Source organism: Nerophis lumbriciformis, linkage group LG07 (genome assembly GCF_033978685.3).
Source record: "Nerophis lumbriciformis linkage group LG07, RoL_Nlum_v2.1, whole genome shotgun sequence".
Taxonomy (NCBI): Eukaryota; Metazoa; Chordata; class Actinopteri; order Syngnathiformes; family Syngnathidae; genus Nerophis; species Nerophis lumbriciformis.
Genome location: NC_084554.2, coordinates 43,361,289 through 43,375,375, shown reverse-complemented (window position 1 = coordinate 43,375,375; position 14,087 = coordinate 43,361,289). Strand labels below are relative to the sequence as shown.

The 14,087-nt window shown below is 42.8% G+C and overlaps 1 long non-coding RNA gene across 2 annotated transcripts in view; it reads right to left on the bottom strand.

Annotated features, from left to right (window-relative positions):
- The window catches only part of LOC133609488 (uncharacterized), a 165,065-nt gene extending 162,555 nt beyond the window's left edge, over nucleotides 1–2,510 (bottom strand). For both annotated transcript variants that reach the window (XR_009815718.1, XR_009815717.1), the window contains exon 1: nucleotides 2,433–2,510. This is a non-coding gene — a long non-coding RNA (uncharacterized lncRNA). The remainder of the gene's footprint in view (nucleotides 1–2,432) is intronic.
- Between the last annotated feature and the right edge of the window lie 11,577 nt (nucleotides 2,511–14,087).

Genomic DNA, 14,087 nt, shown 5'->3' with positions numbered 1-14,087 from the left:
GTCCTCTGGGGGGAAATGGGAGCCAAACTGACATTTGGACATGAGGCCCTTCTGCTTGGGTGAAGGCTTTGGCCTTATGTAGAGTTTGCCAAAACAATGGGGGAGGGAGTTGTTTTTGGGTTGGTGCACTAATTGTAAGTGTATCTTGTGTTTTTTATGTTGATTCAATAAAAATAAAAAAACATTTTTTTTCATTTTTTTTCATTTTCTTGTGCGGCCCAGTACCAATCGATCCACGGACCGGTACCGGGTCGCAGCCCAGTGGTTGGGGACCACTGAAGTAGAGCACACAATTCCCAAACAGGATTAATATTTTGAAGTGTGAACAGTTTGAATCAGATGACAAATGTGGTAGTTGTGGAACTTTAAAGAATGTCCCATTGAATTTCCGAAAAAATTTGGGAATTTCAGGAAAAGCGGGAATTTTTTGGAAAATAGTAAAAAACTTGAATGGTCTGAATGAGTTGAAATAGTTGGTGTTGGAATTTTTCCAAATCGGTCAAAAAATGTTGAAGTAGTAACATGTTGAATTGAGAAATGGTATTACGGAGTTCCTGGAATTTCGGGAAAACCGGGAATTGTTCCAGTTCAAAAAACAACTACCTTTTTTTGTCCTGATTAAGAGGAATGTTTTGACGGTGGAACGGTTAAAATTAGAGATGCTTTAAAATGTAATATCGGAAATTATCGGTATCGGTTTTTTTATTATTGGTATTGGTTTTTTTATTAAATCAACATAAAAAACACAAGATACACTTACAATTAGTACACCAACCCAAAAAACCTCCCTCCCCCATTTACACTCATTCACACAAAAGGGTTGTTTCTTTCTGTTATTAATATTCTGGTTCCTACATTATATATCAATATATATCAATATAGTCTGCAAGGGATACAGTCCGTAAGCACACATGATTGTGCGTGCTGCTGGTCCACTAACGGTACTAACCTTTTAAAGTTAATTTTACTCATTTTCATTCATTACTAGTTTCTATGTAACTGTTTTTATATTGTTTTACTTCTTTTTTATTCAAAAAAATGTTTTTAATTTATTTATCTTATTTTATACATTTTTTTTAAAAAAAGGACCTTATCTTCACCATACCTGGTTGTCCAAATTAGGCATAATAGTGTGTTAATTCCACGACTGTATATATAGCGGTATCGGGTTGCTGTTTTTTTTAAATCAACATAAAAAACACAAGATACACTTACAATTAGTACACCAACCCACAAAACCTCCCTCCCCCATTTACACTCATTCACACTAAAGGGTTGTTTCTTTCTGTTATTAATATTCTGGTTCCTACATTATATATCAATATATATCAATACAGTCTGCAAGGGATACAGTCCGTAAGCACACATGATTGTGCGTGCTGCTGGTCCACTAATAGTACTAACCTTTAACAGTTAATTTGACTCATTTTCATTTATTACTAGTTTCTATGTAACTGTTTTTATATTGTTTTACTTTCTTTTTTATTCAAAAAAATGTTTTAAATTTATTTATCATATTTTATTTTATACATTTTTTTTTTTTAAAGGACCTTATCTTCACCATACCTGGTTGTCCAAATTAGGCATAATAATGTGTTAATTCCACGACTGTATATATAGCAGTATCGGTTGATATCATTATCGGTAATTAAGAGTTGGACAATATCGGAATATCGGATATCGGCAAAAAGCCATTATCGGACATCCCTAGTTGAAATGCCTTAAAAAATGTGGAAGGAGTAGTTGTCAGAAAAAAGGGTCGAAGTAGGGCTTTGGAAAACCAGGAATTCTGGAAAATCCTCGAATTTCTTTGAACTTGGAAAAGAGGAAGTTTACATTTCCAGGATGGTGGAATGTGTTGAAGGCGGAATTGGTTTGAATCGGTTGAAAAATGTGGAAATGGTGGAAGTTTGAAAAATGGCCAATTCATTTTGAATGGGAAAAATGTCTGGGAAAACCTGGAATTCTGGGAAATCTGAGAATTTTTGGAATTTGTCAAGGGAAAGCCCGCAATTCACTAATAGGCTGAACAGTTTGAAGTTGGAACGGTTTGAATCGGGTGAAAAATAAGTATGGTAAAGTGCGCCAAAATCTGGAGGAGAATAATACGTTTAAATAGATGAACTTTTGGTGTAGAAAACCATGTGTGAATGCCCCAAAGCATTCACAATAATCTATAAATAAATTTAACACTCATTTATATGTGTTCACGTCTTTTATGTCGCTGTTGTGTTAAAAAAAAAAGTTTCAAAAGTAGATTAAGGCAGGATGAAAGGAAGCCAAAATGGCGGATGCTAATTTAGCTACGCTAGCTAACCCCCATATTTATATAATTCTAAAACACTGCAACGACTTCACATGATAGCGTTCGAACACTTATGTTTATTAAGCATAGGGAAAGGTAAGAACGGTGGGAAAGAAACATACTTTACCTGCCAGTTAACGTGAGGGTTTGAGTAAATCAGTTAACATGCTAACGCTGTATAGCGCTAATAGGCGAATGTGGGTGGACTTCCGGTTTTAGATTTCCGGTTTGATGACGTCACAATTAAATGATAGTTCAATTTAGTCATGTGTTGTTTTTTCATTCCGACTGTAGCTGATTATGGCAACATTTGGCTTGTTTTTTTCTTATTACAAGTGGAGTGGAGTTAGACAAAAATACATGTTTCCTATTTTCCTATCATTGCTGATTTAAAAAAAATTAAAATCAGTGAAAAGTAGGTTAAAATTAGGGATGTCCGATAATGGCTTTTTGCCGATATCCGATATTCCGATATTGTCCAACTCTTTAATTACCGATACCGATGTCAATTGATACCGATATCAACAGATATATGCAGTCACGGAATTAACACATTATTATGCCTAATTTGGACAACCAGGTATGGTGAAGATAAGGTACTTTTTAAAAATAATAATAAAATAAGATAAATAAATTAAAAACATTTTCTTGAATAATAAAGAAAGTAAAACAATATAAAAACAGTTACATAGAAACTAGTAATTAATGAAAATTAGTAAAATTAACTGTTAAAGGTTAGTACTATTAGTGGACCAGCAGCACGCACAATCATGTGTGCTTACGGACTGTATCCCTTGCAGACTGTATTGATATATATTGATATATAATGTAGGAACCAGAATATTAATAACAGAAAGAAACAACCCTTTCGTGTGAATGAGTGTGAATGAGTGTGGGAGGGAGGTTTTTTTGGGTTAGTGCACTAATTATAAGTGTATCTTGTGTTTTTTGTGTTGATTTAATAAAAAATAAAAATAAAAATAAAAAAACAACGATACCGATAAAAAAAAAAAACGATACCGATAATTTCCGATATTACATTTTAACGCATTTATCGGCCGATAATATCGGCAGGCCGATATTATCAGACATCCTTAGTTAAAATTGTACATAATGTGCTCCTGAGTTAATGTCAATGATCAATCTGAAATTATTATTCATTGAGTTAATTAAATACTTAAAATCTGTTAAAAAAAACAAAGAAAAAACAAAAAAACATTTATAGTTCAAATCAAATTGATGCACTGAAAACAGACTGAAAACCATTTTACTGTAATTTTTTTGTTACAAGTTTATCTGTATTTCTTTTTTTTCCTTTTCTTCAATGTTAGACTGAGACAAACTTTATTGATCCACAAGGGAAATTGTTCCACACAGTAGCTCAGTTACAAAGGATAGAAAGGGTAAGGATGGAAAGGATAATGTGCACAAGGGCACAAAAAGAGGGCGAAAACAAAATAGTATAAAGTCGACTAAAAATGTACCAGAGTAGCAATATAAAATATATATGTAATATTTACATGTTATATATACAGTATATAATATTCACTGATATATCATATTATTATATTATCCATTCATCATCTCTCGCTTATCCGAGGTCGGGTCGCGGGGGCAGCAGCCTAAGCAGGGAAGCCAAGATTTCCCTCTCCCCAGCCACTTCGTCCAGCTCCTCCCGGGGGATCCCGAGGCATTCCCAGGCCTGCCGGGAGACATAGTCTTCCCAACGTGTCCTGAGTCTTCCCCGTGGCCTCCTACCGGTCGGACGTGCCCTAAACACCTCCCTAGGGAGGAGTTCGGGTGGCATCCTGAGCAGATGCCCGAACCACCTCAACTGGCTCCTCTCCATGTTGAGGAGCAGCAGCTTTACTTTGAGCTCCCCCCGGATGACAGAGCTTCTCACCCTATCTCTAAAGGAGAGCCCCGCCACCCGGCGGAGGAAACTCATATCGGCCACTTTTACTCTTGTCCTTTCGGTCATAACCCAAAGCTTGTGACCATAGGTGAGGATGGGAACGTAGATCGACCGGTAAATTGAGAGCTTTGCCTTCCGGCTCAGCTCCTTCTTCACCACAACGGATCGATACAGCGTCCGCATTACTGAAGACGTCGCACTGATCCACCTGTCGATCTCACGATCCACCCTTCTCACTCGTCAACAAGACTCCGAGGTACTTGAACTCCTCCACTTGGGGCAGAGTCTCCTCCCCCAACCCGGAGATGGCACTCCACCCTTTTCCAGGCGAGAACCATGGACTCGGTGCTGATTATCATCCCAGTCGCTTCACACTCGGCTGCGAACCGATCCAGTGAGATTATCATAAATTACTATTATAAATAAATTATTATTCATTGAGTTAATTAAATACTTAAAATCTATTAAAAAAAAATTAAATTTTTTTTTTTTTAAATTATAGTTAAAATCAAGATTTATTTTTGTCATTTCAGGCAAATTGATGCACTTGAAATAATTTCTGTTCCAGACTGAAAACCATTTTACAGTCATTTTTGGTTATTAGTTTATCTGTATTTATTTTTTTCTCCTTTTCTTTAATGTTAGACTTAGACAAACTTTATTGATCCACAAGGGAAATTGTTCCACACAGTAGCTCAGTTACAAAGGATAATACTACCGGTTAAAGGCCTCACCTTTTCTCCTCCAAACATATTGCTGGGTATTGTGGCCAAACAGCTCAATTTTTGTTTCATCTGACCACAGAACTTTCCTCCGGAAGGTCTTATCTTTGTCCAAAAGGGAGCGTTTGATCACCTCTTGTGTCAAAAGCGGAGCAAACAAGTGATGGAGATGACAAATATTATGTTTTGTGCTCATTCACAGGCTGTAGGAACTTAGACTTAGCTTTAGACAAACTTTATTGATCCACAGGGAAATTGTTCCACACAGTAGCTCAGTTACAAAGAATGGAAAGGGTAAGGATGGAAAGGTTAATGCAGGTATAAAGTCGACTAAAAATGTACCATAGTAGCAATATAAAATATAACATATATGTAATATTTACATATTATTTATACAGTATATAATATATAGTGATATATTTGAAACGACTTGGTCGCATAGTGATGCGGGTGTGGTTCTCCCAAGGATGCAGACGGCTTCGGACACAGCTTGCAGGTAGGAAAATGATTTATTTTAAATATAAATCATATGATGGATAAACAAAAAACATGCATGTAGCACAAAAGGCAAAACAAAAGGACTAGCGTGGGAGCTAGCAGGAAAAAATGGCATAGCGTGAAAAGCTAGCAGAATCAAAGTAGTCGTTAACAGTTGTATGGGAACAAACTACGAAGCCAGACAGAGTGAGGCCAGAGCAAAGACTAAATAGCCCTCTGATTAGCGCCCGGGCAACAGGTGCGCGTCCCGAACACTAACCAGAGGCAGGTGCACACAATCTGCCGTCATGGCAACAGAAACAAACTAAACTCAAGGTGCTGAAAACACGTGACACAACATAAACAAACTCTGATCCGGGCAGCGGATCGTAACAGTACCCCCCCCTTAAAGGACAGATTCCAGATGTCCCTTGACACTAAATAAAACTAGAACCCAACAAACAATAAACAGTTCAAGAGTCAAGGGAGGGTGGAGGGAGGCTTTGGTGGTGGGTCGCCAGGCCACGTGTCCCCGAATCCACCGGGGAAGAGTCAGGTGGCGAGTGGAACGCCGCTGCCGCAGGCGAGGCGGGCGACCACGGAAAGGCCACATTCGTGGCTGCCGAGAAGGTGGGCGTGAGTGGCGCCAGAAGTTCAGCAGCCGGAGAGTTCTACGACTACGTCTCGGGTGTCCCTGCTGTTTGCGCCACTGGCGTCCATAAACAAACCTCCGAGAGCGCCGCTTGCGCAGCCAGACCACTCGAGGTCGCTGAGACGAAGACGAGGAGAGAGCAGACGTCGCCGTGGAAACAGGAGGAGCCGACGTCGCCGTGGAAGCAGGAGGAGCCGACGTCGCCGTGGAAGCAGGAGGAGCCGACGTCGCCGTGGAAGCAGGAGGAGCCGACGTCGCCGTGGAGGTAGGAGGAGCAGTCGTCGCCGTGGAGGCAGGAGGAGACGTCGTCGCCGTGGAGGCAGGAGGAGACGTCGTCGCCGTGGAGGCAGGTGCAGGTTCTGGTACCAGCCGTGGAGCAGGTGCAGGTTCTGGTACCAGCCGTGGAGCAGGTGCAGGTTCTGGTACCAGCCGTGGAGCAGGTGCAGGTTCTGGTACCAGCCGTGGAGCCGGCGCTGGTGTGGGTACCAGCCGTGGAGCCGGCGCTGGTGTGGGTACCAGCCGTGGAGCCGGCGCTGGTGTGGGTACCAGCCTTGGAGCCGGCGCTGGTGTGGGTACCAGCCGTGGAGCCGGCGCTGGTGTGGGAACCAGCCTTGGAGCCGGCGCTGGTGTGGGAACCAGCCTTGGAGCCGGCGCTGGTGTGGGAACCAGCCTTGGAGTCGGCGCTGGTGTGGGAACCAGCCTTGGAGCCGGCGCTGGTGTGGGAACCAGCCTTGGAGCCGGGACAGGGGTTGGTCTTGGAGTCGGTGCTGGTGTGAGAACCAGCCTTGGAGCCGGCGCTGGTGTGAGAACCAGCCTTGGAGCCGGCGCTGGTGTGGGAACCAGCCGTGGAGCCGGCGCTGGTGTGGGAACCAGCCGTGGAGCCGGCGCTGGTGTGAGAACCAGCCGAGGAACTTGGCATGGTGGAGCTTGGCGTGGTGGAGGTACAGGAGACGAAGCTTGGTGTGTCAGCCGAGGTGCAGGAACAGGTGCTAGCCGAGGTGCAGCAGGAGGTGGCCTAGCTGGCGGTTGTGGCTTAGCAGGCCAAAGGACTGGTGGCGGTGGCCGTGCAGGAGGTTGCGGCTTGGCACGCTGAAAGACTGGTGGCGGTGGCCGTGCAGGGGGTTGCGGCTTAGCACGCCGAAAAACTGGTGGCGGTGGCCGTGCAGGTGGTTGCGGCTTAGTACGCCGAAGTTGTGCCACCGCACTAGCACAGTTCCCAGTACTAGCCCCCCCCTCAAGACGCGGATACCAGACGCGCTCTTTGCGGTTTGGAACCGTCTTCAAGGGTGGGTGGGGGGAGGTATGGAGGGGGGTATACTCTTCTTCAAATTGTCCAAATTGACTATTATCATCCCCCACTTGAGATTGGGTGAGAGCACAGGGGGGAAAAATATGTGCAGTGGGCGGAGCAATAGTCACTGGGGGCGGAACCAAAGTCACTGGAGGTGGAGTCTGAAAATCAGAATGTGACTGACTCGACTTACACTTAATAAAAATGTCCTGATAATGTCTTATCTTAGAATGAAAGTCATTTGGTATTGGCTGACAGAAAGAATTAGAAGATGGAAAAAAAAATTCTTGCTCAATGATGTCATCGGGAGTGGGCGGAGTTACCTCTTCGGGGGGCGCCAATGAAATGACGTCATTGTTGCAATTGTCCATGTGACTGACAGCCCAATCGGAAAACTGTTTGGCGAAGTGGTCGATTGGGTTGCCAAACATCTGAGGAGGGGAAGTTTGAGCTGCATGTAGCTTGCTTCGGTCCGGGGGAGGAGTTTGCAGGAGCGGCGCGTCTTGGCGGCGAGGGAAAGACCTCCTGGCCGGCTTCCGTCTTTGACGGCGCGCACGGTACTGCGGTGTAGCGGCGATGTCTTCCGACCAGAGGGAATCGATGGGGATAAGAGAGCCTCCAGGTGCCCACATGAGATTCGACCTCTCCTCCGTCGAATAGCGAAGCGTCTCGGCTTCCATCGCTCGCAACACCATGAGCGTACCTTCGTCCAACTCCTCGTTAGCCAGTGCGGGAGAATTGTTTTTTGCTGGCTTCGTACTGAAACGACTTGGTCGCATAGTGATGCGGGTGTGGTTCTCCCAAGGATGCAGACGGCTTCGGACACAGCTTGCAGGTAGGAAAATGATTTATTTTAAATATAAATCATATGATGGATAAACAAAAAACATGCATGTAGCACAAAAGGCAAAACAAAAGGACTAGCGTGGGAGCTAGCAGGAAAAAATAGCATAGCGTGAAAAGCTAGCAGAATCAAAGTAGTCGTTAACAGTTGTATGGGAACAAACTACGAAGCCAGACAGAGTGAGGCCAGAGCAAAGACTAAATAGCCCTCTGATTAGCGCCCGGGCAACAGGTGCGCGTCCCGAACACTAACCAGAGGCAGGTGCACACAATCTGCCGTCATGGCAACAGAAACAAACTAAACTCAAGGTGCTGAAAACACGTGACACAACATAAACAAACTCTGATCCGGGCAGCGGATCGTAACAATATTATATTATTATTATATTGTATTTTTATATAATATATACCAGTGGTTCTCAAATGGGGTGAGATTTTTTTTAAAAATATTCTAAAAATAGCAACAATTCAAAAATCCTTTATAAATATAAATACAAACCTATCTTTTTTTCCAAATAGTTCAAGAAAGACCACTACAAATGAGCAATATTTTTGCACTGTTATACAATTTAATAAATCAGAAACTTTTTTTCAACCAAAAATGCTTTGCTCTGATTAGGTGGTACTTGAATTAAAAAACATTTCACAGGGGGTACATCACTGAAAAAAGGTTGAAAACCACTGATATATACAATATATACAATTAATAAGTTAAAGGGGAACATTATCACAATTTCAGAATTGTTAAAACCATTAAAAATCAGTTCCCAGTGGCTTATTATATTTTTCGAAGTTTTTTTCAAAATGTTACCCATCACGCAATATCCCTAAAAAAAGCTTCAAAGTGCCTGATTTTAACCATCGTTATATACACCCGTCCATTTTCCTGTGACGTCACATAGTGAAGCCAACACAAACAAACATGGCGGAAAGAACAGCAAGCTATAGCGACATTAGCTCGGATTCAGACTCAGATTTCAGCGGTTTAAGCGATTCAACAGATTACGAATGTATTGAAACGGATGGTTGTAGTGTGGAGGCAGGTAGCGAAAATGAAATTGAAGAAGAAACTGAAGCTATTGAGCCATATCGGTTTGAACCGCATGCAAGCGAAAACGACGAAAACGACACGACAGCCAGCGACACGGGAGAAAGCGAGGACGAATTCGGCGATCGTCTTCCAACCAACGATTGGTATGTGTTTGTTTGGCATTAAAGGAAACTAACAACTATGAACTAGGTTTACAGCATATGAAATACATTTGGCAAAACATGCACTTTGAGAGTGCAGACAGCCCAATTTTCATCAATTAATATATTCTGTAGACATACCCTCATGTCAGCAGGCCAGGGAAGCTAGGGTCGATATTCTTCTCTTGATCATCTTCGGTGGCATAAGGGACGGTGTGAGCCAAGACATCCAGGGGGTTTAGCTCGCTCGTCTGCGGGAACAGACTGCCGCCATTGCTTGCCGTGCTACCGAGGTCCTTTGTCCCTGAATTGCTCACACACTCCGGCAGATTCAATGAGGGTCTGGCGGCAGATTTCTTTGACTTTATCGTTGGAAATGCATCTGCTTTGAGTGTCGCAGGATATCCACACATTCTTGCCATCTCTGTCGTAACATAGCTTTCGTCGGTAAAGAGTGCGGAACAAACGTCCAATTTCTTGCCACTTTTGCATCTTTGGGCCACTGGTGCAACTTGAATCAGTCCCTGATCGTGTTGTTACACCCTCCGACAACACACCGACGAGGCATGATGTCTCCAAGGTACGGAAAACAGTCGAAAAAAACGGAAAATAACAGAGCTGATTTGACTCGGTGTTTGAGAAAATGGCGGATTGCTTCCCGATGCGACGTCACGTCATGTCCCGAGAGCGAATATTAGAAAGGCGTTTAATTCGCCAAAATTCACCCATTTAGAGTTCGGAAATCGGTTAAAAAAATATATGGTCTTTTTTCTGCAACATCAAGGTATATATTGATGCTTACATAGGTCTGGTGATAATGTTCCCCCTTTAATAAGGATACAATGTTATGCAGAGGTGTACTTATAACAATTTTATAGATAACTGATACTATTTATGGTGTTTTCTTCTTGTGGGGGGAGAAAATAATTGATCTACACGTAGAATTAAATAAGTCAAACTCCAACAGCTCCAGGCGGCGCTCACAGCTGAGTGAAGTGACACAAATCCAGAGTGAAGCCGGAATATTACAAATCATCGTCATCTCGCGCGCGAGTGTGATGCACCGCCAGCGCCGACCCCGCACAGAGCGTGACGACCTCGGCATGATTAATCCGCGCCTCACCTACGTTGAACCTCCGTCGTCTCGTCGGCGCGAACACGCCGGCGTCCGCGCTGATACCAATTAATGGCACGTCAACAAACGTTTGCTCGTGCATTACTCATGTCAGAGCGCGGGTAAATTTCGGAACAGGTACGCCGAGCGATTCCCTCCCGACGCCCCTCGGAGAGCGGTCGTTGGGTTGCGTCCGATACAAGCAGGCCGCCGCCCGGAAACGCTGGGGGTAAGATGAGGGAGGATTGTGTTTGCAGAAGATTAGGGCCCTTCATGGTGGAAGGATGATGGATGGAAAGGCAGCTCTTCATCCATCAGGAAGTGTTTGCATCACCTTAAACAGGCCAAGCGTGTCCAGGCTCTCACCGTGGTGCTCCCCAAACGGGCCCAGATGCTAACTTGACCTCCGCCTCCAATCATGGCCGTGATGGATCACATCGGAGAGCGCACCAGGAGGCGACAAGTGAGATGTATGGAGCAAATTGCCGAGTTGTCTCTCTTTTGCCTTCCCGCCGTCTTTTTATCCGACGCTGCTGTTTTTTGTTGGTTGTTTTTTTCATCTGTTTGAGACATAAAGCGCCTTCACAAACAATGCCGGGCGACAGGAATTCAAAGCGGGCCGCTGAGTAACTCCCACACGCTCACAAACAGCAACTCTTATATTGTCGGGCTTTTTCAAAAAGTGATTTTTAGATACCAAGGACTCATGAAAGTTCCTTGTGAGGATGTTTTTTTTGTGTGCGTTTCCTTGTCCATAATGAGCATTTTTGCTCTTCTAAAGCTGTTTCCACTGCGCCTTTCTTCTTTCTTTCTTTCTTTAGTTTATTTCGAACATGAACACACTTACAGTATAATACATCCAGTGTTGGGTTAGTTACTGAAAACCAGTAACTAGTTACAGTTACTAGTTGTCAGGACTTGGACTATGGCGTGGTTTGTTCTCCCGAGGTGCAAAAGATTTGGCGTGAAGGGGAGTACATGATTTATTTATTACTATCAAAAAAAAGAAAAGCGCGCACAGTGGCGGAGAAACAACTTGGCTATGAAAACAAATACTTGCACAAAGGCAGAAACTATGAACAACAAAAAACACTAACTGTGGCATTAATAAACAAAAACTTACTTGGCATGGACAAAAGGAGCAGCATGAACGATGGACATGAAATCAAGTGTCAGGAATGTGCAGAGCATAAATGTGGGATGTCGCCAGAAAGACAAACTGAAAACAATGAACTTAATACTACACACATGATTAACGAAAACAGGTGCGTGACTCAATACGTGAAACAGGTGCGTGACGTGACAGGTGAAAACTAATGGGTTGATATGGTGACAAACAAGAGTGCACAATGAGTTCAAACATGGAACAGGTGAAACTAATGGGTAACCATGGAAACAAGACAAGGGAGCGAAAAGCCAGAAACTAAAGAGTCCAATAACTAAACAAAACAAAACATGACTAAAACAAAACATGATTACACAGACATGACACTAGTTACTTTATTTCAAAAGTAACTCAGTTACTTACACCAAAAAGTAATGCGTTACTGTGAAAAGTAACTATTTAGTTACTTCTTTTTTTTCTTCTTTTTTTTTTTTAAAGCTCCCATTAATGCCCTTTTAGCCTTCATTTCAGTACTGTCATTGCACTGGAGAATAATACAATCTGTTGATCAACTTGACATGCATTTTTATTTTCCTTTTAACATAATTAATGAAAAACAGTGCAACATAAAAAGGCATTCCTCCTTTTTTTAAACTTGGACCAATGACCATTAATAAAAAAACAAGTTAAAGTGCAACATAAGAAGGCACATCATCTTCCTTGAAACATAGGTAGTGAAATAAAGCCTGACATCTGGAGTGATGCTGCTGTCTTCCACACTTGGAGCCATGGATTGTAGAATCCTTGTTTTCAGTGGCAGGATCATTGACACAGATGGTGAAGTTTCAGTGCTCAGTAGAGATGTAACACTTTTGAAGGGTTTAAGCACCTGGAGGACCTCATCTGCCACTCTCACATCATCATCAGACAGGGTGACATTTGTCTTCAGGGTGTTGTGGGTCAATGCAGAGTATATAGCTGCCTGCTGCTCCAACATATCATAAGTGGAGTTCCACCTTGTTGGGACATCATGTATGAGCTTATGAGTAGGCAGCTTTAGCATTTCTTGCTTTGTCTTAAGCACATGAGCAGCTGTTGTGCTTGGGTGGAAGTAGGGACACCTCCTTCCTGATCCTCCCAAGGAGGCGCTCCATCCTATTGACTGAGATTCCCTTCTGTGTTGCCAAATTCACTACATGTGCAAAGCACCTATCTGTGGTCCCAGTCCTGCCTCATTCTCTGTAATTATTTGATTTTTGGCATTATCACGTGTGACTGGGATATCTTTATCTTCCATTCCTCCACTGCTTGTGTCAGTACCTGCGCAAGGTGACTCTCGCAGAGGGGGCGTGTCTTCTCATCTCCCAGTCTGCTGTGATGAAGTGAGCGCTTATAGTTCCCCTGGACGTCCACCCGTCTGTCATGAGCGCAACAGATGATGCTCGGGATAGTTCATCCACAACTTTTTTCTTCTCCTGCTCATAAAGATCTGGCACAATCTTATCGCTGAAGTGGGTGGGCGACGGGATGTCGTAACGTGGCTCAAGCACGCTCAGCATGTGTTTAAAACCCTCGTTTTGCACAACCGAGTCTGCACCTATAAACACACCGATTCAATGGCGCGGGGCGTTCAAGCTCCTCCGTTACTCCGCTCGCCATGACCACGTTGTGTGTGGACTGAACGTGCCAACAACTCTTTTTTTTTTGTTGTTTCATATATGAAACCGCGGATCACGTGTGTGCCTCCCCTCCCCACACCCACACCCAGACACACACATAGACCGCGCCTCTTTTCTTCTCTCCGGCTTGTGACAGAGGAAGATTCAGAAGAAAACGACACCGCAGCGCTTCTGTTTCTAGCCCATACTACATCAAAAGTAACGTAAAATAACGCAGTAACGCATCATGTAGTAACGGTAACTGAGTTACTGAATATAAAAAATAACGCGTTAGATTACTAGTTACCACCGAAACTAACGGCGTTACAGTAACGCGTTAGTCCCAACACTGAATACATCAAACAGTTTCATATCATTTCACTTTACATCATGTCCGAAAAGGAGTAGGAAGAAGCAAAGCTTATTTAATCCTACCCCTTTCCCACTTCATAGCGTTTACAAATATATATATAATCATTTACTGACCTTTTTATAATAAAATAACATCTGTGAATTAGTATACACAACAGTTTTGTAATATGTAATTAATTAATTCAGTCATTAACATACTGAGATGAAGAATATCTTATTTTCAATAAGGCTGAAAGTATTTCTCATAATTCTTCTTCTTTGTTCTTTGTACGCACTATTAATTTGAACAACCTCTTAAACTGGATCATATCAGTACAATGTTTAACTTCATTACTTAATCCATTCCATAATTTACTGATATGCTAAAGGTTCTAAGTGTTATGCGTGCATACAAATGTTTTAAATTAGATTTTCCTCTAAGGTTATATTTCCTCTACGGTTA